A 27,258-nucleotide genomic window follows, 5' to 3' on the forward strand; every position below is an offset into this window, starting at 1 on the left:
ATCACGAGACACCTCCTCAGGTAATTTGCAAGACAAAAAGGATAACAGTGATAACACGTGACTGTGTCTGACCGGCGACGACGGCGCGGCCGTTAACAAAGTAGATAACAACTGATTACCTGAAGCTGGCGGCAAAGCAGGCGGACACGCGAAACATGTGCGAGGCATGTGAACGAAAAAGGTCTCGCAGGTATTTTTTAGGTAAACTTAGAATTAAGATATTTTTGTATAAAAACCCTTGTTCAGAAAATAAAGGTAGCATTTTGCACTTGAAACTTGGTAAGAGTCATTTCACTATTCGAACTCACGCGTCACATTATCCGAACGCTACAAGATTAGATAATCTCAATTCTGGAATAGCTTCTCGAACGAGTAGAAGAACTAGCCAGAATCTCGAGATTTATCCGAGATTGATAGCCTTGATTGTGACTTAAAAACCTTTTGGCACTCTGAGCCACAAATTTATTGAACCACGCTGTTACCAGCTGTGGGTAAAGTCATGCAGTTTTGAGGGACTCTGTCTCTCCCGCTTTCGCATGAACAACGATCGCTGATTGGTGATCGTTGTACATAGCGCTTTTATATATCGGTACTTCAAGTGTCTCTTGATAGGAACCATGGAAGATATTTTTTGAAAGTAAGAAACATTCTCATGTCTGAAGTCAAGACAAACAGTCTATCCGTTGGAAGATCCGAAAAACAAACTTGACAGACCGGTGCTAACTGAAGCCCAGATTCCGAAACATATCGGAGAAATGGATTTCTCGGGCAAGGGAATGTGGAACGTGTATAACATGGTAGCCAAGGTCGAAGATTTTCAGCTGAAGTGTGTCGATGGAGCAGCAACAGCCGTGTACTCACAGTGGTTGTCTTATACTGTCACCGGTCTGTGGATGGAGGACACTGCCATCCTGCTTCACGTGTTTGCCACAGAGCCGATCCTACGTCGCTCAACGGGCAAATTCCAGAAGGTTAAACTTCTACCTGCTCACTATGTCTGCAAGTTGGCTACAGCAGCGCAAACCAAACTCGGTGCCACAGACCCTTACGTAGGCATTCGTTGTCCTTCCGTGTCAGGCCGTGCTACAACCAAGTGGGATGCTGATGATGCTCGAAACGTATTTCTGGAGAGAGGGGCCACCCAGATCGGGATCACATCAACTCAGCCGTCAGTCTTGCAGGATGCCCTGGATGCCCATAAGAAGGTTATGCAAGCGAAGATTCGTCGTGATGGGAAGGTTGATTATGGAACGACCGCCTCGTATAAGGCTGACGGGACAAGCGGAATGGACTCCTATGGCACAGAGGATCCTATCATCGTGCAGTTAGATAATAAGTACATTTTTAGTCAGAATTAAGTTTTACCCAATCTTGACATTTTAATAAACATTTATGAAAGCCCTTGGAATTATCATTACTAGTCGATACGTCAACTGGGGAAGTACCACATTGGCGACGAAAGAACCCCCGTTTGCTTTGGATGAGTAGCAACAAGAACAAGCCACAGAATCTTCCGGGCATCCGTTAAGCTATGTTGGATGCAGGTATGAATCTGGATTTGCAGGAGCTCACCGACATCGATTGGGCTAAGATTATTAATGAGAAGTGAATGAAAGGCAGTGGAATACGTAGTTGAAATTGTGCAGTGATAACGGCGCGCAGAGATCAACTAGAATAAGTGGAAAGGACTCCGACAATAAAAAAAAAGTTGTCGTAATAAATAGCCGCGATTGATTTTTTAACGTGGTTTACTGTCACCAGGAGTGCAGTCTGAGTGTTGTGCATTATCACAAAATTTAACTGTTACAAATCTTGAGCCAATAGTGACAAACATTCGAAAGTTGTGAATAGATATTCATGAATCCGGTCTAAAATACCTAGTGTGTTGATTATTAAAACCTAGAGTGGTAAATCAAGTGAAACTAAGACATAGGACATTTTTGAAAATAGTGAAACTGCAGTGTGTGAATTAACAAAAAGGTTTGGAAAGGTAAGCTGTTATCAGAAGTAAACGCGCAGATCCGGCAAAAGGAAACAGAGAAACAAAGTAGCAGCAAACAACCAGGTGAGAGTAAAGCAAACATTTGCGATGGCAAAATCAAAAGCTATGTTCCAATTCGTGGAAAATAAGAATGGAAACTGCCGTTTATGCAAGGAAGCTGACACCAAGAATAATATGGTGTCTTGTGACGATTGTGATAGGTGGTTCCACCTTAGTTGTGTGCAACTTAAGCATACGCCGTCACAAGAAGAGCGATTCCTTTGCGCCAAATGCGAATATCTGGAAATCGAACGAGCGACATTATTGGACGTAAAAGTGAAGTTTGATTTAGCGAACCAGCTAAATGAACCGCTGAAAATTCAGAGACACATAAGTTTGCTCTTGAGACAGACCAAAAGCTAATTTATTTTGAGCTGTGTAATCAGCCCTTCGCTTGAGAGAGACCTGAAGGATAGGGCCGAAATACACAAACATTGTCAAGATTCACTATCTTTGTCTTGCGATTTAGTCGAACTTTTGCGCCGTTAATTACGGCTGAAACAAGTCAACAGATACCGAAACCTTCGCGCGGTATATTGTTCTATCAAAAATTAACATTGGTGGCTCCAGAGAGGAAAACAGTTTGAACTCGTTACTAGCAAAAGCGTGCGTTGTCGCTTGAAGAGCGACCTGTCAAAAGTGAGAAATAAAAAGCCGTTGCATAAGGAGAGCACCTAAACGAAGGAAAATTACGATTACGAGTACGATGTCATTTGTAGCATCCCTGCTACCCACTTCCAAAATTCACAGAATTCATAGCTTTTCCAAATCAATCCTTCGATCATTTACGCTTGCTAATTTAGAAATCGCATACAATCTGCTTTACAGATGTGTGCCTCATTCACGGTCATAAAACGGTAACGTTGGATATTTTGAGTATGCTGCGCTTGCAACCTTCAGCTGCCTGCGCCGAGTAATTATTATTGTTCATCACCCACGAAGCGAGACCTTAAGGCGATGTTGATACGTGGAAGCGAGAACAACGTGTTTATTCTTCATGTCGATGACAATGTTAAGGAGAATATTAGTTGGCATACCGTGACAGTTCTCAAGTCCTTCTCCAAAGTGAACAGTAAGTGAATAAGTGAAAACCGGCAAGCACAGAAAAAAGTGATAAAAATGACGTGGTTCGGCGACAACATTATAACGAACAATATCGCGGTTGATGAAATAAAACTTATAGCAATAGTTTTAATAGTTATAGTCGTGATACTAGTAGCCTACGGGATTTTCCGTGCCTACCATAACCACATGAAGGCAGTAGTGAAGAATGTGGCAACGAGGGAAATAAAGCTCAATAATATTGCATGAGATAAGTGCAATAAACAGTGCCCGCGAAGTGAATCGAGTAACGGTGCGCGATAGAATACGTTGTATAATCGGTGGAACGGTTCCCCAACAAAAACTACAAACTCAAAACATTTGTGCAGAAAAATGATAAAAGTGGCCTGTGGAGTGCGCGGCTGTTGGCCAATTTCAGTGACCACAACGGAAAGAATAACGACCACCACGGAGGCAGATGAAATTACGGTGACTAGTGTACATTCGATCCTTGAAAACATCCCGATCGTGGGAACAACTATTACTATGTTGGTGTTGCTCCTGTTATTCTACACAATTATACTGTGGAAGATCTACTCCATACTGAAGAAAACTCGTCGTGGAGCGACATTAATTGATCAAAAAGTTGCTGAATATCTGAAGCTGGAAGGGAAAAAGGAAACAATTACCCTCAATTGGACCCAAAATATCAGCAAGGATGTTGAAAGCCGATATGTTTCATTGAAGATTAAAGGAGCAGCAAGTCAAGCATTCACAATAAAGGGTGTCCAAACTATCAAAAATCTTCAGTTGCCGTCGCAATCAGTGGATTTGCAAAATTTCAAGGACCAATACCAATCTCAATCTACCTAAAGAGACAGGCGTTGATTAACCTACCAAAGTTCGATGGATCGGCAAAGGAGTGGCCAAAATTTGAAAAAAAAAAGACACCACTGATGAAGGAAGATTTACCCCCATGGAAAATTTGAACAGACTACAACAGTCTCTAGTGGGAGCAGCTGATGGACCCCGGAAACGTCGAAAACATTATGGAAAGATTAAAGTTGAATTACGGCCGTCCAGAAACCATCTATAATGAACTTGTGACAGAGTTGACAAAAATTCGAAAAGAAAGCAAAACTGCTGTCATCGAGATTTCGGAAGCTTTAGACAATCTTGTAAGTAATCTGGAACTGATAAATGATCAAGATTATCTACGAGGCCCGAAGTGTAGCATTCCTGCTACACATTAGTCATAGGATTTTTCCAAATCGATCCTTAGGCGTGATTACCCACGCCCCCTGAATTAGCAATCTCGCACAATCTGCTTCCAAGATGTGTACGCTCATTATCACGGTCATAAAACAGTAACGTTGGTTATTTTGAATTTGATGCGCTTGCGACCTTTACCTGCAAACGCTGAATTATTATTGTTTACTACACACATAGCGAGACCGTTAAGCATGTCTCATGGTTATGCCGAATTGCAACCTTTGCAAGGGCGTCACCCGAGCTATGTTTATGATGCCTCAGTTGGGTTATTCCAAATATTGTCAATAAACTGTCTGTGTGAGGTAGCGTAAATCTAGGTAACTCTAGTTGTAGGAAACTTAGATGTAAGCTGATGAGACTATTCTTCTGAATCCGGACACAGTTGATTGCAGACTTCATTTTTGATGACAAGTCGGTAGTGAAGTTTTAATGGGAGAGATACTATTTGGCGAACCGCGACTAAGTGGCCAATGACCTGCCTTCTCCGAAAAAAATAAGTTCATCACACCGCAAAACCAAGTGTTGCTAAAGTGTTCGTACAGAGTCGTGCAGTAATAAGTGCTAAAATGAGTTGGTTCACATTCGATAACTACATCACGAACCAAGTGGAAATGAACACCATGGAAATGAGAATCCTGGTAGGCGCGTGCGTGACAATTGTAGTGGTGATCATCGCGTATCTCTTGCTGACTTCACAGCAAGTACATGAAAAAGGGGATCAAAAACGTGATTCAACACGAGATTCAAATGAACAATGTAAGAAGTTTGTGATCACTAAGAACAATATAACTATCGCGTGTGTCGCTATATGAAGAGATAACATAATGAAGTTTTGAGCACGGACGTTAATCGTGTAAATAAGTTAGTGGAAAATAGTGAAACTGTCGAAAATCATCTGATATTCGTGATAGCAACATGGACATTAATAATTGTGTCAACAGTGATAATTAGCGCTGTTTGGTACAGACGCAGACAAAAGAAGAAAAGAAGAGAAAAAACTAAATTGATTAAAGTAGTCGTTTTGACGGCACAACAGTTCGTTCTAACAAACACGTTGTAACGAACGCGACATTAATAACAAATTAGCAATTATAATTGATGATGAAAAATTACTACGAATGAATCATTTACACATCGTCTGGCTTTTTTGCATATTGCAATCGGCGTGCTACATGGCACTTTCTTCCCTTAGTTTGAGCGTTTATTGAGTTTTATTATCTACCACAAACTTAGAATGATAAGAAGGCTAGCCGAAAAGCGAACGGAAAGTAGAATTAAGATAAGCAAAAGGGACCGCAAATAATTGCCGGCTGCAAATGCATATGCGTCAGAGCATGATGCAGATCAGGTAGAATATTTATAATGTAATTGTATTATATAAGACCCTTAGGTAAGTAAAATAAATTAGTTCTTAGCTTCATCTTTCATGAGTCGGCCGTTTTTAAATCCGAAAGCGCCGTAGTAACACTTCCTCAAGTAAATCCCCCAAACAATCGAGTAAAGATTATGGATGCCGATTAAGACTCACAACGGATTCTTTGGAGAGAATGCAACAAGGAACAAGAACCCAATGTATATGTTTTGCAAGTTATGACGTTTGGTGCAACATGTTCTCCATTTTGTGCCCAGTAGGTCAAGAACAAAAATGCCGATAAATTTAAAAACACGTACCCAGAAGCCACCAAGGCTGTACAAAAACAACACTATGTTGATGACTACCTCGATAGCTTCTCCTCAATCCATGAAGCCAAACGTATAGTCAATCAAGTAATCGAAATTCATCAGCATGCTGGATACTTTCTACGAAACTTTATCTCAAATGATATGGAGCTGCTAAAAACAATTCCGGAGGAAAGGAGGCACAAGTCATTTATAAAATCATTAGAAGATAAAGACTCGGAAGCGGAAAAGGTGCTTGGTATATATTGGAATACCAAAGATGATTGCTTAGCGTATCAAATAAAATGGAATAAATATGGAGATAAGTTGTTGAAAAATGAAATACCAACCATGAGAGAAGTATTAGCCAACATCATGAGTATTTACGATCCGTTGGGACTGATATCTAACTTGTCCATCCATGGAAGAATACTGATGCAAGAACTTCATAAAGCAACGACTAAATGGGATGATCCAATTCCTACTAATCTACATGAACAATGGACAACATGGGTAAAGACTATTAAAGAAGCGGAAAATCTATCGATTCCAAGATGCATAACTCATGGTAAAGTCGAATATATTGAACTTCATACATTTGTCGATGCATCAGATAAAGCGTTTGCGGCGGGAGTATATGCCAGGAGTATTGATCAAAACGGAATTTGTGTAAGATTAATAGCTGGAAAGCAAGAGCTGCGCCAATAAAAGGAGTGTCAATACCACGTCTGGAATTACAGGCCGCTGTTCTTGGTACTCGATTAGCGAACATAATTACCAAGGAACTACGACTCAAGATATCAAAAATATTCTTCTGGTCGGATTCACAAACTGTTCTGTCCTGGATTAAGAACATTAATGTAAAGCTCCAGCCATTTGTATCACACCGAATCGGAGAAATCTTAGATACCACAACGATGGATTAATGGAGATGGGTTCCCTCCGAGAAAAATCCTGCTGACGCCGCAACAAAAAAATCATAAACAAAACTATATGGTTAAATGGGCCGGATTTTTTGAGATTCAACGAAGCTGATTGGCCTGCAAAATCGAATAAGGAAATCCACGAGTTTTTGTCACTTCATTCTAACCAGGATGAATATGGATTTATCAAAGAAACGGATTACTCCGACTGGTGGGTACGTGAATGAGAAAAGGTCTCGCAGGTATCTTGTAGGTTAATTTAGTATTAAGAAATCTCTATATAAAGGTTGTTGAAAATATTGAAAGTTAGTTGCATTTTGAAACTTGCGTGTATCAGTCGTTTTCTTCCTTAAACCGAACTCACGACATCCGAAAGCTTCAATTCTAATATTTTTCAATTCTGGAAAAACTTCTCGAACAAGTGGAAGAAATTGCCAGAATCTCGAGAATTATTCAAGATTGATCGCCATTTCCGAGACAAAATTTTGTACTCTGAGTTACAGAAGTTTTATTAGAACTTGCGGACTTGCAACGAAAAAGCATTGCAATGAGCGGGTTTGTAACGAGCGAACGGGCACTGTATCAGGTTGAAGGTAGAAAGATTGTTTTGTGTAAGGCCGTAGTTTTATAAATAAGGTTAGTTGTTTAGTTGACGAGCTGAAAAAAAATCTTTTCTCTTCACATTTGAAATCCGAACGTTGATTAATAGAGCAGCATAACATTCTTCATCAGGCACAGAATCCACGTTTGTGATTACTAGCCCGAAGCTTCTTGTTCGCTGATCGATTTGATCAACAAATCCAAACGGGTGACAACAGTTTGGTGGCTCCAGAGAGGATTAGTCCTGAGAAACAGAGGAATCACGGCATGTACGGTTGCATTCAGAAGTTTTACAACTGCAACAACCCCTGGAAGAAAGGTATTCGAAATGACAAAAACTTATTCACCACCTATGCTTATTAAAGAAGTTTGTAGATTGACTGCATAATAAGAACTTTGTTACCGTATACGATAACAATGACCCAAGCAACGCACCTGCATGAGTGGTATAATTAACAAAATTAACAACTCGGAGACGAACCAGCCTCGGGCTGAAAGTCTCGATAATAAAGACAAAAAAAAAAATTAACAACAATAAAAAACATTGATTGGATTTACCGCGAGCAAATGTCCCACGATCGCTATTGGATTCGCGGAGTTAGCGAAGCAATGTGGGTATATCACTGTACCATGCTATTATGGCAACGCCTTTACTTCGTTCGTGTGGTGCACCAGTCTACAGACGTGCCCATCTTCATTCAGGCTTATTTCGGTGGCCACAATATTATATGCTGACACGAACGATGAGCCAGCATCGCCTGGAATCCAGCATAGCCTGGAATCTTCGTGCCTCAGGAACAAAGCCTTCTCCAGAAAATAGAATGCTGAAGTTAGTTCTGTTGGTATGTGTAAGTGCAATTTTCGAAATAGTGTCATTGTATAGCCTGCTAATGTGGCTAAAAAATTACTACGGAAGTGAATAAAAGCTAATACGGACCAAAAAGTAATGAGCAAGCTCCAGAACATTGATGAAAGATAGTAAAAAACGCCTTAAAATGGGGAAATCCGCGAGTAAAACCGTTAACACTAACGGGGACCCCCAGCAAATATACTATATTAACAATATAGGTCACTTCGTGTTTTCACATACAACGACATGGAGACGCCGTTTACGAATGATTACAGCACCATCTGTTGTCAGAAAAAGTCAATAATTGTATTTTAATCAATTTTTGTTTACCGTGCAAGGTGACATTTCTCGAAAAAAAGAAGTTAGGGGTGTCAAAGTTTTTTATTCCCAAATAATCGATTATTAAAAAATCGATTTACAATATACACAAACAAAATAATATTTCATTACATGACATCTACGAATACATCTGTAGAAGAATTTGAATGCTCCATCATTGTAATGCCACCGAAATCGGTTCACTTCAAAATTCAAAATTTTCACCCTCAAATTTAACTTATATTTTGCCCTGATGATTGCTATTTTCTCTTGACAAAGGCTTTTAATATCATCTTTCTTAATGTCCACGCTGACAAACATACATCGGATTGGATAGCTTACCAAAAATCCGGAAGATCACCAACCAAGTGCACGTCAAATTTCTCGTGGCAGAGTGCCAGACATTGAATTCAGTAACAAATTTTGAAAACGACGTATAATCAATGCTACACCATTGATTATACGTCGTTTTCAAAATTTATTACTGAATTCAAGGGTGCACAAGCTAATGGACCGATGCACGAACTTAATAATTTCAACGTTTGAGCGTTCCGTGCTTACAGAAAATGAGCTCCGGGACCGGACCTGAGAATAGAACCCGCCAAATTTATTTTCGATTAATTTCGTTGTTCTTCTTAAGTGAACTGTCAGTTTATTCGAATGCTGATTGTTTTATTCCGGACTAATCGACTTTGTTGTTGGATGTGTGAACATTGTGCTGTCAAAGATAGAACATTTACACGATCGTCGCGAAATTCTTGCAAAGCTCATTATTTTTAAATATACAGTCATGGGCTACTGGGTGAACTTCAGTTAAGGTCCCATTAGACGTGACAAATATTTGGCCAAACAAACCCAACAAATGACCAACACAACTTGAATCATAGCAACCTTGGATAAATGTCGGACTTCAATTGCAAATATTTTGTATAATGACAAACACTCTAATGGCATCTTTAGTAAAAATATTCTGATAAATTCGCCTGCTGCAGAGTGTTAATCCTCCATAAATTTGTCAGGCATTCCTTTAGATGTTCCTTCTGAATTCCTTCTGATTTTGTAACGGAATTTCCTTCTCAGTTTTCTCTTTTCGTTTGCTAATCGGAAAAATCCGCATTTATCCGTTGCTAACCGTCGTTAACCGCGTCTAACTGCACTTGCGGCTTATGTCGTTTTCGTTTTTGATTCAGTTCCAACCTGGGTTGGAACTGGATCAGATCACAGTTTCAACCCCAACCCGACTTCGGTTTCGCTTGTACTAAAGTTTGTTTGACGTTGTTTGTTTACACATTTTCCGCCGATCCAGTTCCAACCCAGGTTCAAAAACGAATTCGACATTAGATAGCGACGGTTAGCGACGGTTAGGAACGGATATATTCGGATTTTCCGATTAGAAAAGGATATGTCATTCCCCTTGGTTTCCTCCTAGAGTTTTTTTTTTTCTAAGATTTATTCTGGAGCTTTTTGTGAAGTTCCTCCAGGAGTGCCTTCAGAGATTGATTTAAAGTTTTTTTTTATTAAATTTCTCCAGAGGTTCCTTCGAGGGACCACCAGGAGTTCCTACTGAAATCACTCCAGCAATTTCTTCTGATGTTTTTTCAAGAATTAATTCTAGGAATCCTCAAGAATTTTCTTCTAGGATTTGTCAAAAAGTTCCTTATAGGATCTCCTTATAGGAGTTTCTTGGAGTCTTTCTTGGATTTCTACGGAAGCCCCTTCAACAATTCCCTCAGGAGTTTTTTTACGAATACCTCCCGGAGTTCCTCCTGGAATTCCTCCAAAATTTTCCAAGAACGATTTATCCAAAAGTTCATTTAAAAAATCCTCCTTCTGGGAATTTCAACCGGGATTTCTACCAGTATTCTCCCAAAAGTTCCTACCGGAATTCACTCCGTCCTTTAAGGATTTCCACAGAGTCTTCTGGGATTTTTCATGGAATTTCTTTTGAAATTCCGGAGAAGTTCTGAAGTGACTTTGTATAACTCCAACGCGATTTTATATAAACAATTTAATTAATATTTTACGAGGGATCTTTCCAGGATTCCTTCAGAAGTTCCCTCTTTGAAGTATCAGAAATCCCCCAGGAATTATTTTCGTGATTCCTTACGAAATTTCTATAAATTTGGAATGTCTTTAGAAGTACTTTTTTCCGGGATTCCCAGAAGGAATAAGTTAGTTTGTTGTATGGTGAGATGTTTGACTCTCCGTTTCTGCATTGAAACGGTGCAAACTTATGGGTATTATGATTCTTAGCCTAGTTTAATGCTGCTTGAGCAAAACTTTGGAGAACTATTTTATTGAAGTTGCATTGAGAATACAACAACACAGTTACACAAAGTTTTGCTCAAACCACAGAGAACAGACATCCAAGTCCAGTTCTGAACCTGTGTAAGGAATTTAACGGCCATTTGAAATTGGCAACACAAGTGGCAATAGCGTGGCGCTACAATCGGTTAACTTCCCATACTAATTTAATTCACCACTTGAAATGTTTCAATTCACCACTGACTGTGGCAATATGGTGTTTGGTGGCGTTAGTGTTGTCATCGTGTATTGGTTTGCAACCTTACTCAAGTAAAGATTCAAATCCTTACACAACTTTCCGAATGAAATTTGTTCTAGCCTGGATGTCTGTTCTCTGTGCTCAAACAGCATCAAACCACACAATCAGTCATAAAACCCTTGCTTTTTTGTTACCATTATTGCAGTTACCATTTTATTGCAGTAACGGAGAATCTACTTTCTCATTATAGCTCATTACTACAAATCTAGTATTTCACTGATTGCGTTTTATTCATGAAGATATCACAGAGAACAGACATCCAGGCTAGAACAAATTCCAAATTCGTCCGAATTGAAAAACTACCATGGCTGGACGATCGATTGACAGAAAACGTACGCCAATGGGGTGTACGGACGAAAATTGACGTGGATAAAGTCAAGGCGCTGGCCGCGCAACTACGACGACCAAAGAAGAAGCCAACTACAAACATCCGTATGAATCCAGAAGAACCAGCGAGGGCAACGAGCCAGTAAGTCAACAACGTCCACGACAGTAGAGCACCGACCGGTAACCGGAGCCAGCAGTAATAGGACACTGCAAACGTTATGTAAGTAAGTTATGATGAAACATGGTTCGTTGTCAAGATGCTCAGCGTAAACTAAAAGTTAATACCAGCAATTTATGACGAATTTATGTAAGCAATTAGTATCGAATCATTGTTCATTGTTAAAATGCCCACCGGAAACTCAATTTTTTTTTTCATAAACTGCCAGCGGGACTTTTTTTTTAATTCTCCATTTTAATGGATGATGAAGTAGATATACTTTTAAAAAATTTAATTAATATACAGAATAACTTCAAAAAGTCTCCCAATAGGAAATACCTAAGGCAGACTTTAATAAAAAAAAAGCTACTGAAAGCCGTAATTTATATTATCATCTTTTAGAAAAGTTAGAATTCCACTCGCATGGAAAATTTATTTTATGCAATTCAGTATCATAATTTATAGTTTATATAACTCATTTTGGTATCATAATGGCCAATTTTTCCGAACTGGTTCATTATGCAACTGAAATGAGTTGCATAATGAAAAATAGTTGTATAGTGTTCATAATGCAACTCATTTGAGTTGCATTATGAACATTATGCAACTCAAATGGGTTGCATTATGAAAAAATCATTGCATAAAATTTTGTATGGAACTCGTTGCAAAACTCGATTTTTTCAGCACTCTTCGTATTTATCCAACTCGGCAAGCCTCGTTGGATAAATGTACGACTCGTGCTGAAAAAATCAACTTTTTGCAACTAGTTACATAAATAACTATTAAGTGGTGTACGAAACACGTACAGCGAAATTAAAATATTCATAGACAGTAGGCTAGATTTAGATTCTAACCTACCAAGCTTTAAAACAGTAGCACAAACTATTTTAAATGCTATAAAAATCAAAAACATTTTTGAAGCCTCCAAAATGACAACAATCCTCGAGGTCATCAAGACAGCTTCTACGCTGGTCCCAAGCTACAACGGGAACCCAGATAAATTAGAATCGGTGATTTCCGCTTTAAACGCTCTGGGTACTATTGTAACAGATGCGACTAGAGCAGCTGCAATAAACGTCGTCTTATCAAAACTGGAAGGAAAGGCACGCTCCGCCGTCGGAAACGCACCTCAAACGCTTAACATTATAGTGCAAAATTTACGCGACAGATGTAGAAATACACAAACTTCAGATCTTATATTAGCAAAATTATCCAGCACGCGACAATCAGCGACACTATCCAATTTTACGGATGAGATCGAAAAGCTAACTGACCAACTAGAGAATATCTACATAGCTGAAAATATTCCTCAGAATACAGCTAATAGAATGGCCGTAAAAGCCGGGGTCAAAGCATTGTGCAGCGGCATAAAAAATTCACAGACCCAGCTTATATTAAAGGCAGGCAATTTTGAGACGCTGAATGCAGCGATAAGTAAAGCCGCTGAAAATGACACCCATCAAGACAGACGTAATGATGACAATGCAAACGTTTTTGCCATGCGGAAAAGATTCAACAACACAAGAGGTCGGACTGCCTCAGGAATGGCTTCAGTCCATTGAGTTAGGCGACAAGATTTCATAGTTCACCTCAAAGAGGGACTGCTTCGAAAACGAAGTTTTCCGTTCAGACGAGATAGTGGTTCTGCAACGGAAAGGCGGTGAGGTTTGGACACATCAGGGTGGCGATGCAGGGCATTAGTGGGTTGTACGGCCTCCGATTCGACGCAACTCCTGCGATGCGTGACCTGCGAGGCATCTTCCAGGTCAATTTGAGTCTCATGTACACTTTCAAATACCGGGCTAGTGAGGGCATCTACCTCAACTCGACATACAAGACCACCGTTGGAAAGGACGGCGTCGATGTAGAGAGGCTGATAAAGAGCTGGGGTGCCAAGCCGGACCATTTGCCATTCTCGTATGGAGCCAATTTCCCTCCGGCATTGCAAGCGTCGTCCATGCAACAAATGGGAGCAGTTCCACTCTTAATTGGCCTCTGCGAGACACTAAACAACAATTTCCAGACCAAATGGGAAAAGGCTGTGGTGGCACAGATGTCAGGTGTCCCCAACATAGCGTGAATTGCCCGCGTGTTGAAAGGCACAAAGTCTCAATACCCCAGTCTGGTCAGTGGCGTTCTAGACATTGTAGCGATGGGCACGGCCAAATAGACACACAAAGCCGCATTCCCATGGGCCTTCCTGAGAGGGACCTTTCAAACCGGAGCGCTGCTGACTTGGGCACAGGCTTTCAAGATCACCCTGAACGAGCATGACCAGTACGTGTACGAGTATGGACCGGTGCTAACTGAAGCCCAGATTCCGAAACATATCGGAGAAATGGATTTCTCGGGCAAGGGAATGTGGAACGTGTATAACATGGTAGCCAAGGTCGAAGATTTTCAGCTGAAGTGTGTCGATGGAGCAGCAACAGCCGTGTACTCACAGTGGTTGTCTTATACTGTCACCGGTCTGTGGATGGAGGACACTGCAATCCTGCGTCACGTGTTTGCCACAGAGCCGATCCTACGGAAGGACTATGGACAGGCTTTTGTAAAACGTCGCTCAACGGGCAAATTCCAGAAGGTTAAACTTCTACCTGCTCACTATGTCTGCAAGTTGGCTACAGCAGCGCAAACCAACCCACAGACCACAGACCCTTACGTAGGCATTCGTTGTCCTTCCGTGTCAGGCCGTGCTACAACCAAGTGGGATGCTGATGATGCTTGAAACGTATTTCTGGAGAGAGGGGCCACCCAGATCGGGATCACATCAACTCAGCCGTCAGTCTTGCAGGATGCCCTGGATGCCCATAAGAAGGTTATGCAAGCGAAGATTCGTCGTGATGGGAAGGTTGATTATGGCACAGAGGATCCTATCATCGTGCAGTTAGATAATAAGTACATTTTTAGTCAGAATTAAGTTTTACCCAATCTTGACATTTTAATAAACATTTATGAAAACCCTTGGAATTATCATTACTAGTCGATACGTCAACTGGGGAAGTACCACATTGGCGACGAAAGAACCCCCGTTTGCTTTGGATGAGTAGCAGAGCCTCCGGCACGATTATCAGCCAAACGACTCAGCCATTTTGGAGATCAAGACAATTAAAAATTCAAGATCGTGCAAGGACGTGCAAGTCCTGCAAGTGAAGCTGATCAAGAATCATCATAAGATCAAGAAGGAACCCTCTCCTGCTCTTGTAACATGCGCAGCGCACATGTTATTCACATTCCTTTCGATCATACATTTCCAGCAGACCACACCAGTGGAATCATGCTGAGAAGGTAAATTCAAACCGACATTGAACCTTCAGTTCAATGTCTCGCACTCTTGGCGACAAACGAAAAGTGTCGCATTACAAATTTATTGAACCACGCTGTTACCAGCTGTGGGTAAAGTCATGCAGTTTTGAAGGACTCTGTCTCTCCCGCCTTCGCATGAACAACGATCGCTGATTGGTGATCGTTGTACATAGCGCTTTTATATATCGGTACTTCAAGTGTCTCCTGATAGGAACCATGGAAGATATTTTTTGAAAGTAAGAAACATTCTCATGTCTGAAGTCAAGACAAACAGTCTATCCGTTGGAAGATCCGAAAAACAAACTTGACAGACCGGTGCTAACTGAAGCCCAGATTCCGAAACATATCGGAGAAATGGATTTCTCGGGCAAGGGAATGTGGAACGTGTATAACATGGTAGCCAAGGTCGAAGATTTTCAGCTGAAGTGTGTCGATGGAGCAGCAACAGCCGTGTACTCACAGTGGTTGTCTTATACTGTCACCGGTCTGTGGATGGAGGACACTGCCATCCTGCTTCACGTGTTTGCCACAGAGCCGATCCTACGTCGCTCAACGGGCAAATTCCAGAAGGTTAAACTTCTACCTGCTCACTATGTCTGCAAGTTGGCTACAGCAGCGCAAACCAAACTCGGTGCCACAGACCCTTACGTAGGCATTCGTTGTCCTTCCGTGTCAGGCCGTGCTACAACCAAGTGGGATGCTGATGATGCTCGAAACGTATTTCTGGAGAGAGGGGCCACCCAGATCGGGATCACATCAACTCAGCCGTCAGTCTTGCAGGATGCCCTGGATGCCCATAAGAAGGTTATGCAAGCGAAGATTCGTCGTGATGGGAAGGTTGATTATGGAACGACCGCCTGGTATAAGGTTGACGGGACAAGCGGAATGGACTCCTATGGCACAGACGATCCTATCATCGTGTAGATAGATAATAAGATAAAGGATCGGGTAGAATAGGGCCATAAAATCGGGCGCATTCGGGACGTAGGACGACGCACGGCGACGAGCTGTGTGAAGGAAACGACCGATTGAAGGTAGCTGTAGCTGGTAGGAGGTAGAAAGATTGTTTAGTGTATATAAGACCATAGTTCTAGAAACTAAAGTAAGTTGTTGAGTTGACGAGCTGAAGGAAAGTCTTTTTCTTCACGTTGTGCAATCCGGACGTTGATTAATAGATCAGCAGAACGGTCTTCACCAGGCATAGAATCGAAGTTTGTGATTACTAGCCCGAAGTTCCTTGTTCGTTGTTTGATTTGATCAACCAATCCGAAAGGGGTTAAGGAAAGGTGGCAACATTAGAAACATTTTGAATAAGACCACTTACTTCGATATCACTAGACGCAACAGATGAAGAGCCTCTCACGCCAAACCACTTCCTAATTGGATGTTCAGGAGGAGCAGAACCTTCACTGAATGATGTTTCAAAAGCCGAAGCATCTAGATCGTAATATAAAAAGGCGCAACTGATGGCAAAAACCTACTGGGATCGCTGGTTACACAAATATCTGCCTACGCAGGCAAAAAGGACAAAATGGTCCGAAGCAATAAAAAACGTACTAGAAGGAGATGTCGTAATGATCGCCGACGACGACCAAAAGGCCAGATGGAAAAAAGGTATAATAACAAATACACATAAATCAAAGGATGGCCAGGTCAGATCGGCCGTCGTAAAAACAACATCCGGAGAGTATACCCGTCCTGTAATAAAACTAGCCGTTATGGATGTCGGGCACCGGAAATTCCCGCCACAGAAGAAAATCCCAGAACAGAAAACACCAAGCAAAATACGGCAACAAAACGGAGTTCTAACCAACCCGTAGATGAAGCCTGTACGTCGAAACAAAGAAAATTTATGGGAAGAACATCCGAGAACATACTGAAAGGGTACGAATTCGGCAAGAAAAAGCCATAGATGTCGACAACGTTAAAGAAATAGCAGCAGAAATAGCAAAGCCGAAGATAAAAAAAGGCGAAGTCGCGAGTAAGACCCGTCACTTGGATGAACTGGATGGTTATATTGTACCTGGCATGTGCGATATTCGGAACCGCACTGTCTTTTGAAGGCTCGGGATCAATCGCCTACGATTGCGGCAATCCTGAGGTGAACCTCACAAGTTACTTCTTATTAGATGTGGCTTCCTGTATCCCTCCATTAAACAATTTAACGACGAATGAAGTACACATTCAAGTACTACAAAGAAACGCCAAAAGTAACATAAGAGCTTTCCAATGCAAAGTGATAATAAAACGAACTATTAAACACTGTGGTATGCATTCTCATACCTCCGAATACGAAAGAAGTTACGAGTATATAGTAAAGGAATTCACTTCCGACGAATGTCGATACTCTCAACAGTTGGGTATAGTAAAATTAACAAACGATATTCAACTACGCGAGCACAAACGCAATGCAACCACTCGCGGGGAAACCCTTATAGTCGGATCCGTGTGGGGTAGCAATTGCAAAGAAGGGACGTACAGAACGCCGATATATACATACCTGGGTTGATGCTTATTACGAGTATGAAGTAACTCTACATGATTACGTTGCTACCGTAGATTACGAAAACGATGCAATACATTTAAGAACCGGACTGATCTGTGTATATTCACATGGAAGATGTCTTGACTCTGAAGATGGATATATTACTTGGGACATGGCATCAAACAATAAATGTGAAGAAACGGAGTATGAAGTGATCTACGAAGGCACTGTAAACAAAACGATGAATGAAAATAAGAATAAACAAATTGAAAAAAGCCAATTTTGTTTATAGCACAGTTTCAAACACACATCTCTTTTCAATAAGGGCAAAGGAACAAACAAAAATATGTGGCCACATAGGTTTTACAACCGACCACCCGCGCATACTCATAGTCGAGGTGATAGGCTTCAATTCCCCAAAGCATGACAGAGCTTTATAACACTGTTATGGCGGAAATGTGCAAGGTGGATAAGGCGCTTGTAGCATATTAGCATGCTAGATAAATTAATAGATAAATTCAGAAATCCCCAAGTCATAAAACAATTAGAAGAAAACCTTTTTTTTTGCAAACCATCACAAAAAACCCGACCGTCATAAACCGTCAGTTTGTAACGGCATAGGTAAAAACCAAAACAATAAAACATAACAGAAAACCCAACAACATTTGTCCAATGACAAGGGCGCTACCCGCTCTTGAGCTTGAGCTACCCGTTAAGCATAAACAGAAAACAGCAACAGAGAAATTTGTAAACTAGTATTTAAGGCCTGATGTAAATAAAGCCTTCTCAGTCTTTTAGATGGAAATTCGGATAAGCGGATATGCTGTCCGTATTGTGTGATGTGTTTAATCAATATCACAAACCCGTGAAACCGTGTAAGAGCATACTACTAATACAGAAAACACTAATGGAAACTAAACTCACATTAGCACGCCTTAACCCAATCGAATTTGTAACTAGCATCATTAATAGATCGGGATATACTGCCGTAGTAGCAGGAGAAGTATTGCACATCTTGAAGTGCAAACCAGTTTACGTAACACCTCGATCTGATGATACTTGTTATCAAGAAATACCTGTAAATTAGAACAATTAAACTATGTTCATTGCCCCAGCAACTCATATTTTACAAAAAAAAGAGGTACACAAATTGATTGCACACCCCTTCTGTCAGCCAAATTCCAAATAGGTGGAAGATGGTATACAACTGACGGCCGTATCCGAGAAGCCATCTCACCGTTAAAACTCACAACCGATTTATCAACAACTTTGTCATATACACATCTACCTAACTTAAAGCAAAGCGGAGTATATGACTCTGATAGCGTAGAGAAAATGAGAAATATGATTTACGAGCAAGGAGATATGTAGACGAGTTGCATCGAATGTGTTGCACAAAATATTACTTGGACAACAACCTGAATTTCAAGGCTTCCGTTTCGAAGCACTGGTTTCAAAGAAAGTAATCGAAAACATAATAGAAAGATATTGGAATGAGCTAATGTCGTGGTCAACCCGTTGAGGCAATATTACCTCAACATTTATAGGATTGTACATGATTGGTAGATTCATTAAATTTCTGATTCTGATTGATACCATAATGCATGGACGCATATTGTACGACATATACGGTCTAGGATGGCAACTACTTGCGTCATTCTGGGATTCTTTGACTAACTTTCTGTCCCACAGAAACGCTATGAAAAGAACAGCCGGACAAGGAAATAATTTACAACCCGAAAAACAAGATGATGAAGTACTTCAAGTAGACGAAGAAGAAATTTATACTCAAGTCGCACGTCCACACCCAACTTCATACTCGCGGACCAATACCCAGGTATGAGTAAATCTAGAACGATTTACGGGCTTCGGAATATCGCCGCGAGTAATCAATAAAAAAAAACAGCCATAGAAACCAATTTCCCGACGGTCCATCGAAGCATGGTCGATGTCGATACCAAAACGAGAAAATGAAATAAAACTTTGAAATAACTTTACACGCCTCAATATTTTTGCACACCGCATGTGTAACCCTTACACACTTTCCGTCATAGCTTGCAAAGCTGGCGGAATGTGTGAAAAAAATGTGTAAGGCAAGCGCATGCTATAAGTTGATGGCACCTTACTCATTTTTGTGCAAGCCGTATGGTTGACAAACGCTTAGAGAAGATATTTTTGTTTACACCACTTGAGTTAGCTGCTGCGGAGATAGTTCACGAGCGCTGGCGAGCTGCCGGTTTTTTAGCTGCTCAGCATAGTAAAAGCACGACTGTTTTGCTAAATTATATAAATAGTTATTCACAGATGAATTACGAATCAATAAACCCAAAAGTATGTCGTTATGTGCTGCCGGAGCGCTTCCTCCTGACTTTAGCTACCGGGATTCCTGCCTAGTAGACCAACCGGATAAGGAGCGAACTTTGCAACTTTGCCGTTCGGTTCTAATCCGGTTGGTAGACTAGGCAGAAAGCTTGGAAGGAAGCGATAACTTTCGGCATTCTGGAGCTCGAGCTCGAGCTCCTCAGAAAGCACATAAATCAATTTTAATATCGCGGTCGCGATCAGAATGTGTAGCTCTCACTCATTTTGCAAGCAAGGGAAGCGTTCCATCAATGTGTGACAGCTACACATTCTTCGAAGCAGTCTGCAAACGCTTCGATGTGTGACAGTTACACAGACTGTTTCGATTCGCAGGCATCAACACAAAAATGTGTAAGGTCACTTTGCACAAATTTAGTGTGGTCTGGAAAATATGCACAAATGAGTGATCCTTACACATTTTTGAGCTGACCGATTTGAGCGTGTATCGCACCACTTGAAATAGGACTAAGCATGCATATGCAGATGCACTCGAGCTAGGAAAAAACACGCCCACATGTGGCTTAGGAATAGCAGATAGCTTTTTTCACCCCTTTGTGCTAGATAGGAACTAGATTGAAAACCGTACAAATGATTCACAATTCTATACTTTTAAACCACGCCTTAACTAATAAGCCTCTTCGGTTCTGAAGTTAGAAAACATGAAAACAGATAAAAAATATCGAAAATCCCAGATTCGAGAAGGACATAGCACATAAGAGGAAATAAATAAAATATCAACCTATTCAGCGACAATTAAGTCCAAGCCCTTTTTCTATTAGATTTATGACATATTTTGTAAATCCCAGGTCCTGAAAGGGATATGAAAATTCCGTTTTTGACAACTTGTAAACCTAACTATTATACATCACTAATGCAACACGTAGAATTAAGATGCACACTGTAAGAATTGTAAATAAAGTCGAAGTTCAAAGCTCATTCCAAAGTGTTCTCACTAATCCGAAACCGGATAAGGTTATTTTTGAAACAGTTTCTCACCAAGTGAAAACTTCTCTCTCTAATCGGAGAGCAAAGTAGCTTGAATCAGTAGTGAAAACGGTCTCCCTAACCGCAGACCAAAGTAGCTACTGGCGGCGACAATCCGTGTAAGTGATCCACCTAATGGCGACCTGACTTTAAACCGGCAATCTACGAATAGTGAATAAAAGTGACAATGTCGTGGTTCGGGGACACTATAATGAACCAGCAAATGAGACATGATAGAAGTTCGTGTGATCGCGGGTACGTTTGTCGTAAGCAGTGAAAATAAATGTGCGTGTCCAGGTAAACGAACTCGTAATAGTGACTTCAACGACAGAAAGCAGCACGGTCTAGAGCACGGTACCACGTCCAGAGGAAGTAGACTCAACTACTAAAAGCGAAGAACACTCGATGGAGCAATTTAGTGTTAGTGACCAGCTAATCTATCTGACAATTATTGCAACGCTGGTGATTACAGTCATAGTGATTTCAATCTTTGCCCTGTCCAAATACAGGCAGAAGAAAAACAATCAAACAAAGTTAATCCAAGTAATCATCGCGACGGCGCAGGCCAACGCATTGAAGAATATGCAGTAACCGCAAATAAAGCAAAATACGCCAGCGCTGTCTCGCAATAGGGCACTGCATACGGCGGTTGCTATGATAAAATTTTTCTAAGTCTTTGACGTTTCGTGGCCTTGTTGTTTACGATTCGGACTTAGGAAAAATTTCGCCAGGTTTCCTTAGGCAGCAGTGCGATTAAATTCAAAATGTGAGTTTGCGCGTGCTGAGTGATGTGCTAAGATTCCATCAAGAGCTTCTGCAGCGGTTCCCCCAGGAAATCCTTCTGGAATTATCGGCGAATCAACACCTACTGAGGCGTCCCATCTATAATTGTCCCTGGCACCATCGCTTTTCGTCAGACCAGCGGATCAACGATTCACGTTGATAAGAACAAGTTCTAAATCAACTTGGATGTGCAGCAGTTTAGCTCAACGGAAATTTCGGTGAAGGCCTCCGACAACAGTATCACCGTCAAAAGGAAACACGACGAGAAGCTATCATGGCTACATCTCCCAGCACTTCATATGGCGCTTGCTGCACCCTTCCACCGCGACACGATTCCAACCACTTAAAATTGACGATTTCGGTTGCGAAGAGGACGATGGCGAATGCGGAAGGCCACAAGTCGATTCTCATCGTTTAGACAGGTCAATTGCTGAAGAGAATCGATCACGAGTAGAAGGAAAACATTGCCAACAAATCTTAGTAGAATGGTGGTCTAAAATTTCGACTGTTTCAACAATTTGCACGGTCAGGAACCTCTGTACGCACAGTACTTGTTAATTTGAAGCTGAATAAATGATATCTGTTGAATATCTTTTGGAGTTCTTCAAGAATTTCTTTCGCAATTTCTCCAGAAATATATTATCTTCCCCAGCTCCTCCTTCAGTAGTTCTCCAGAAGCTCTTTTCGGAATACTTCCAGTAATTAGTTCCTGGATTCCTATAGGTGTTTCTTCTGGGTATCCTCAAGAAATTTCTTCTAGGATTTCTGAAGTTGTCTGTAGTGGGATTTCTCCAAGAATCCAGGAGTTTTGTTTTCTGGAAACCCTTTAGTCATTTCATCCGGGATTTCTCCAGAAGTTCTTTTCGCAATTTCTGCAGAAGTTTTTTTTTTCTATATTAGGCCGGAACAAATCTCATTTTCTTCTTTTGTCCCAATGCTCGTTCACTCGTCAAGGGGAGGGGATAATAAATAATATAAGAATTTGATGATAACCCGGGCAGAGTTCAAGTACTGACGATCAAAATGTGATATTGGTTTGTTTGAGATAAGAGGTAAAAGTACTGAAAATAATAGCAAAAAATTGTTCTTGAACCATCTAACCAATAGCAAAATATGATATTTGAAGATCAATCAAATAGCTCACTGCTATTAATTAGATCTTACCAAGAGCTAAATGTGCTATGATGATGATGTTCCAGGAGTAAAATTGAGATATTATTTTCAGTACTTTTACCTCTTATCTCAAACAAACAAATATCACTTTTTGATCTCCATATCAAAATATGCTGTTATTGAGTTTTTTTCCTCTGCTCGGGAAAATACTCAAACAATTAGGCAAAATCGATAAACTCATCAGATTTGTTAAGCAATTTTCTTGGTGTCTTTAGTTTCACCTCAATATTTCAAAATTTATAGAATAATTTATTCGTGTCCCCCCTCAAAATGTTGAATTCCGACCAAAATTTTCCGAGGGGAGGGGTGGGGGTTGACATAAGAGAAAATCAAAATTTGTGTCAGCCTTACTGCAAGCATTCCTCTCAGAATTCCTTCAGGATTTCTACAAGAGCTTCACCCAAGATTCCTTTGAGAACGCTGTGTACAATTCTTCTAGCAATACCTTCAGGGAGCCACCGTAGAGTTACGAAATCCTTCATGAACAATTTAACCCTCGTCGTGCATTGGAGTCATAATGACCCCTAAACGTGCACTAGGTCAGCGAGGTGAGCGCAAGCTAATGCACGAAGAAGGTTAATATTAATTCTTACGAAATTACTGTAGGAGATCCGTATGATTTTTTTTCCATAAATTCCTTATAAAATTCTTACAGGAGTTCCTCGAAAAATTCTTCATACAATTTCTTAAGGGATTCTTCTTGAAGACCCTTCTGGGTTTCCTCCGATAATTCTTTTAAGGAAAACATTTCTTCCGGAATTCCTTGTGGGAATCTAAAAAAAAAACTGCTGAAGACATTCCAAAAGGAACTAAAAGAATCTCAGAAAATACGCCAATATAAATCCCTGTATTAATTTCTAGATGAATCTCGAAATGAACTCCTGGAGGAATCTCAGAGGGAATTCCTGTAAGAATGTCAGCACAAATTCCTGGGGAAATATCGGAAAGAATACCTGGAAGAATCCAGAAACTCTTAGAGGAATTCCTAGGCAGATCCCAGTGGGAACCCTGCGAAGAGTTGTTTGAGAAATCCCAGAAAGCACTACTGGAAGAATTCTAGATGAAACCTCTTCAAGCATCTCTGAAAAAAAAAACTCCTGGAAGAATTCCAGTTGGAACCACTTTAAGCACCCCAGGAAAAAAAAAACCCCTGGAAGAATCTCCTTGAGGAATTCCTGTAGGAATCCTGGAATAAATTTAAGGAAAAACAATGGAAGGATTTCATGGAAGAGTCTTATGAAGAATTCCTGGCTAATTCTCAGAAGAAATTCTTAAAGAAATCTCGGAAGGAACTCCTAAAGGAATCCCGCAACCTTTGGGAACTTCTGAAGGACTCCCGGAAAGAACTCCCTGAAGAATTATAGTTGGAACCGTTTTAGAGATATTAGAAGAAATTCTTGTAAGATACTCAGAGGGCATTCCTGAAAAAATAATGAGGAGCTCCTTTAGATACATCAGGAGGAACTCCTGGAGGAATCCAGGAAAAAAAATTCTAGAAAAACAGCGAAAGAAAATGCTGAAGGAATTCCGAAAGGAATTCAAATACTAACAGATATAATTTATTCAGCTAATAATTAACAAATACTGGGTGAACCAAGGGACCATACAGATTGTTGAAACAGTTGTGGTTTCAGACCACCACTCCACTAAGGTTTGTTAGCAATGCTCTCCTTCTTCTCGTAATCGGTACCGACTCTTTTCAGTGATTGAAATTCCTGAAAGATCGGAATCGACTTGTGGCGTTATCCGTCGTCGCCCTCTTCGAAACTGGAATCGTCAAGATGCTGTCGGACGAAATCGACCATTTGATGTAGTTGGAATCGTGTCCCGGTGGAATGGTGTAACGCCAAATGAAGTATCCGGAGATGTATCCATGATAGTCCTGCTCCTCGTCGTGTTTCCCTTCGATGATGATGCTGTTGTCGGAGGCCTTTGCCGAAACTTCCGTTGAGCCGTCTGCTGCACATCCAAGTTGATTTAAAACTCCTTCTTGTCAGGGTGTATCGTCGATCCTCTGTCCTGACGGGCGGCGGTACCGGAATGGCGCCAGGGATGATTGTGGATGGAACGCCTCAGTTAGTTGTGGATCGCTGATAACTCCGGAAGGAAGGCCTAGGGAATTACTGCAGAAGCTCTTAGTGGAATCTTAGCAGTAAGTCTTAAATTACCGCACTTCTCTGCACGTGCGAACTCATATTTTGAATTTCATCATACTGCCTAAGGAAACCTGACGAAAATTTTCCTAAGTCCGAATCGTAAACAACAAGGCCACGAAACGTCAAAGACTTAGAAAAATTTATCATAGCAACCGCCGTATGCAGTTCCCTATCGACGGTATGCCTACAATAATTATCACAATAACAGGGGCGAACGGTCGCAGCCAGACCACCCTGTGAGACCATTCCATCTGTATAGGTATAAATTAAGAAGGGAATCGAAAAATAAATGTCATTCACCGAACTAAAGTGTAGAGATCACTATTCCGAAATGTCCAGAAGACTTACACCAGGTATGAAATAGTGAAGATGTGTGATGTAAAATAAAATTTCAAACTTAACACAAATTTTCCCATTTAAAAACTGGAGTACATTTAATGGCAAAAACTGATGAATAGGCTTAGGGTAATAGACGAACACGTAAAAAGAGAGCATGCCAATTTAGTGAAAAGCGCAAAACGACCACGAACTTTACAAGGGATACTTGAAAAAAGCGAAACGCTCAAGGATTTATTTAACGAATACAAATTAGTGCTGAATAAGAACAGACATTATCTATCGGAGACAAAATGGAATGATGAAGTGGAAATTTATCAAGAATTCAAAGTTCGATATATGGAATGCGCAAAAATTTTGGAGAACACACAAATTTCCACAACATCAAAACGTTCATTCAAGTCTGTAGCCAACTCAATTATCTTTTGCAAAAGAATAAGTGAAAATTTTAAGGCGTGTCGCACAGTTACGCTTAGATAGCAACCTTTTGGCAAGGCGTCACCCGTCGTTATTTTTATTACGTCTGTTTCGGGAAAATCCAAATGTTGTTAAACATCTGTTTGAGGTAGCGTGACTGTAGGAAAACTTTGATGTAGAAGGTAAAAGGTAGAAACTAAGTTCTATATATATTGATGATGAAATGAAGAGAATAAAGGCGATGTTGAAACGTGGAAGCGAGAACAACGTGTTTACATGTACGTACGTACATGTACGTGTATTCTTCATGTCGATGACAGTGTTAAGAAGAATATTAGTTGGCATACCGTGACAGTTCTCAAGTCCTTCTTCAACGTGAACAGTAAGTGAATAAGTAAAAACCGGCAAGCACAGAAAAAAGTGATAAAAATGACGTGGTTCGGCGACAACATAACAACGAACAATATCGCGGTTGATGAAATAAAAGTTATAGCAATAGTTTTAGTTAGTCAGTCGTGATACTAGTAGCCAGTAGTGAAGAATGTGCCAACGAGGTGTAGCATACTAACCGTAGCATACTAGATCACTTTAAGAAAACCCAACAATAAACAACAGATCAGTTGATTAGCGATATCAATAAACCTATTAGCATAAATTCCAAAATGTCTAATTGTCATTGTCATTAGTTCTTTTGTCTACGAGAAACTTACGATTTCACTCAAAACAAACTCACCAACGGTTTTACCCAAAAACATCACATTATAAACATCAGAAGCGAAACGCCCTAACCTTCTAGGGGTTACCCACAATAAAATAATAAAACAAAGTTTGTAGCCAATGCCAGACACTACACCGTTAAGTTATTTGCCTACTCACATGTTTGGGTCACGTACCTGAACGGAGAAGAAAAGTGTAAACTAGTATTTAAGAGAAAGGTAATAAAGAAAACGAGACATTCTATCTCAAGCAAAATCTTAGGCGGACACGCTGTCCGTCATGTGTTAAATTATTCAATCATCACCACCGGTACTGAAGTACGCGTCAGAGGGAAATGAAGCTCAGTAACATAGCATGAGACAAGTGCAATAAACAGTACCCGCGAAGTGAATCGAGTAACGGTACGCGATAGAATACGTTGTATAATCGGTGGAACGGTTCCCCAACAAAAACCACAAACGCAAAACATTTGTGCAGAAAAATGATAAAAGTGGCCTGTGGAGTGCGCGGCTGTTGGCCAATTTCAGTGACCACAACGGAAAGGATAACGACCACCACGGAGGCAGATGAAATTACGGTGACTAGTGTACATGCGATCCTTGAAAACATCCCGATCGTGGGAACAATTATTACTATGTTGGTGTTGCTCCTGTTATTCTACACAATTATACTGTAGAAGATCTACTCCCTACTGAAGAAAACTCGTCGTGGAGCGGACCAGGACGAACCCTAGGCTAAATATCACAATATAAGGACGAACAGTTACCAGACACCCTCAGGACACATCAC

General features: G+C 40.7%; 1 protein-coding gene across 3 annotated transcripts in view; it reads right to left on the reverse strand.

The window, feature by feature from the left end:
* The window catches only part of LOC109428393 (uncharacterized), a 105,863-nt gene that overhangs the window by 35,693 nt on the left and 42,912 nt on the right, over positions 1-27,258 (reverse strand). Inside the window, exons 2-3 of one of the 3 annotated variants that reach the window (XR_009995973.1) lie at positions 19,541-27,258; positions 1-18,830 (exon numbers count right to left, since the gene is read on the reverse strand). The exon at positions 19,541-27,258 is cut by the window's right edge and continues 42,291 nt beyond it. The exons of 1 other annotated variant lie outside the window; for it this stretch is intronic. The gene's annotated coding sequence lies outside the window, so the exon portion shown is untranslated. One more of the 3 variants, XM_029855849.2, reaches the window with a different exon arrangement.

This window comes from Aedes albopictus, chromosome 1 (genome assembly GCF_035046485.1).
Source record: "Aedes albopictus strain Foshan chromosome 1, AalbF5, whole genome shotgun sequence".
Classification (NCBI taxonomy): Eukaryota; Metazoa; Arthropoda; class Insecta; order Diptera; family Culicidae; genus Aedes; species Aedes albopictus.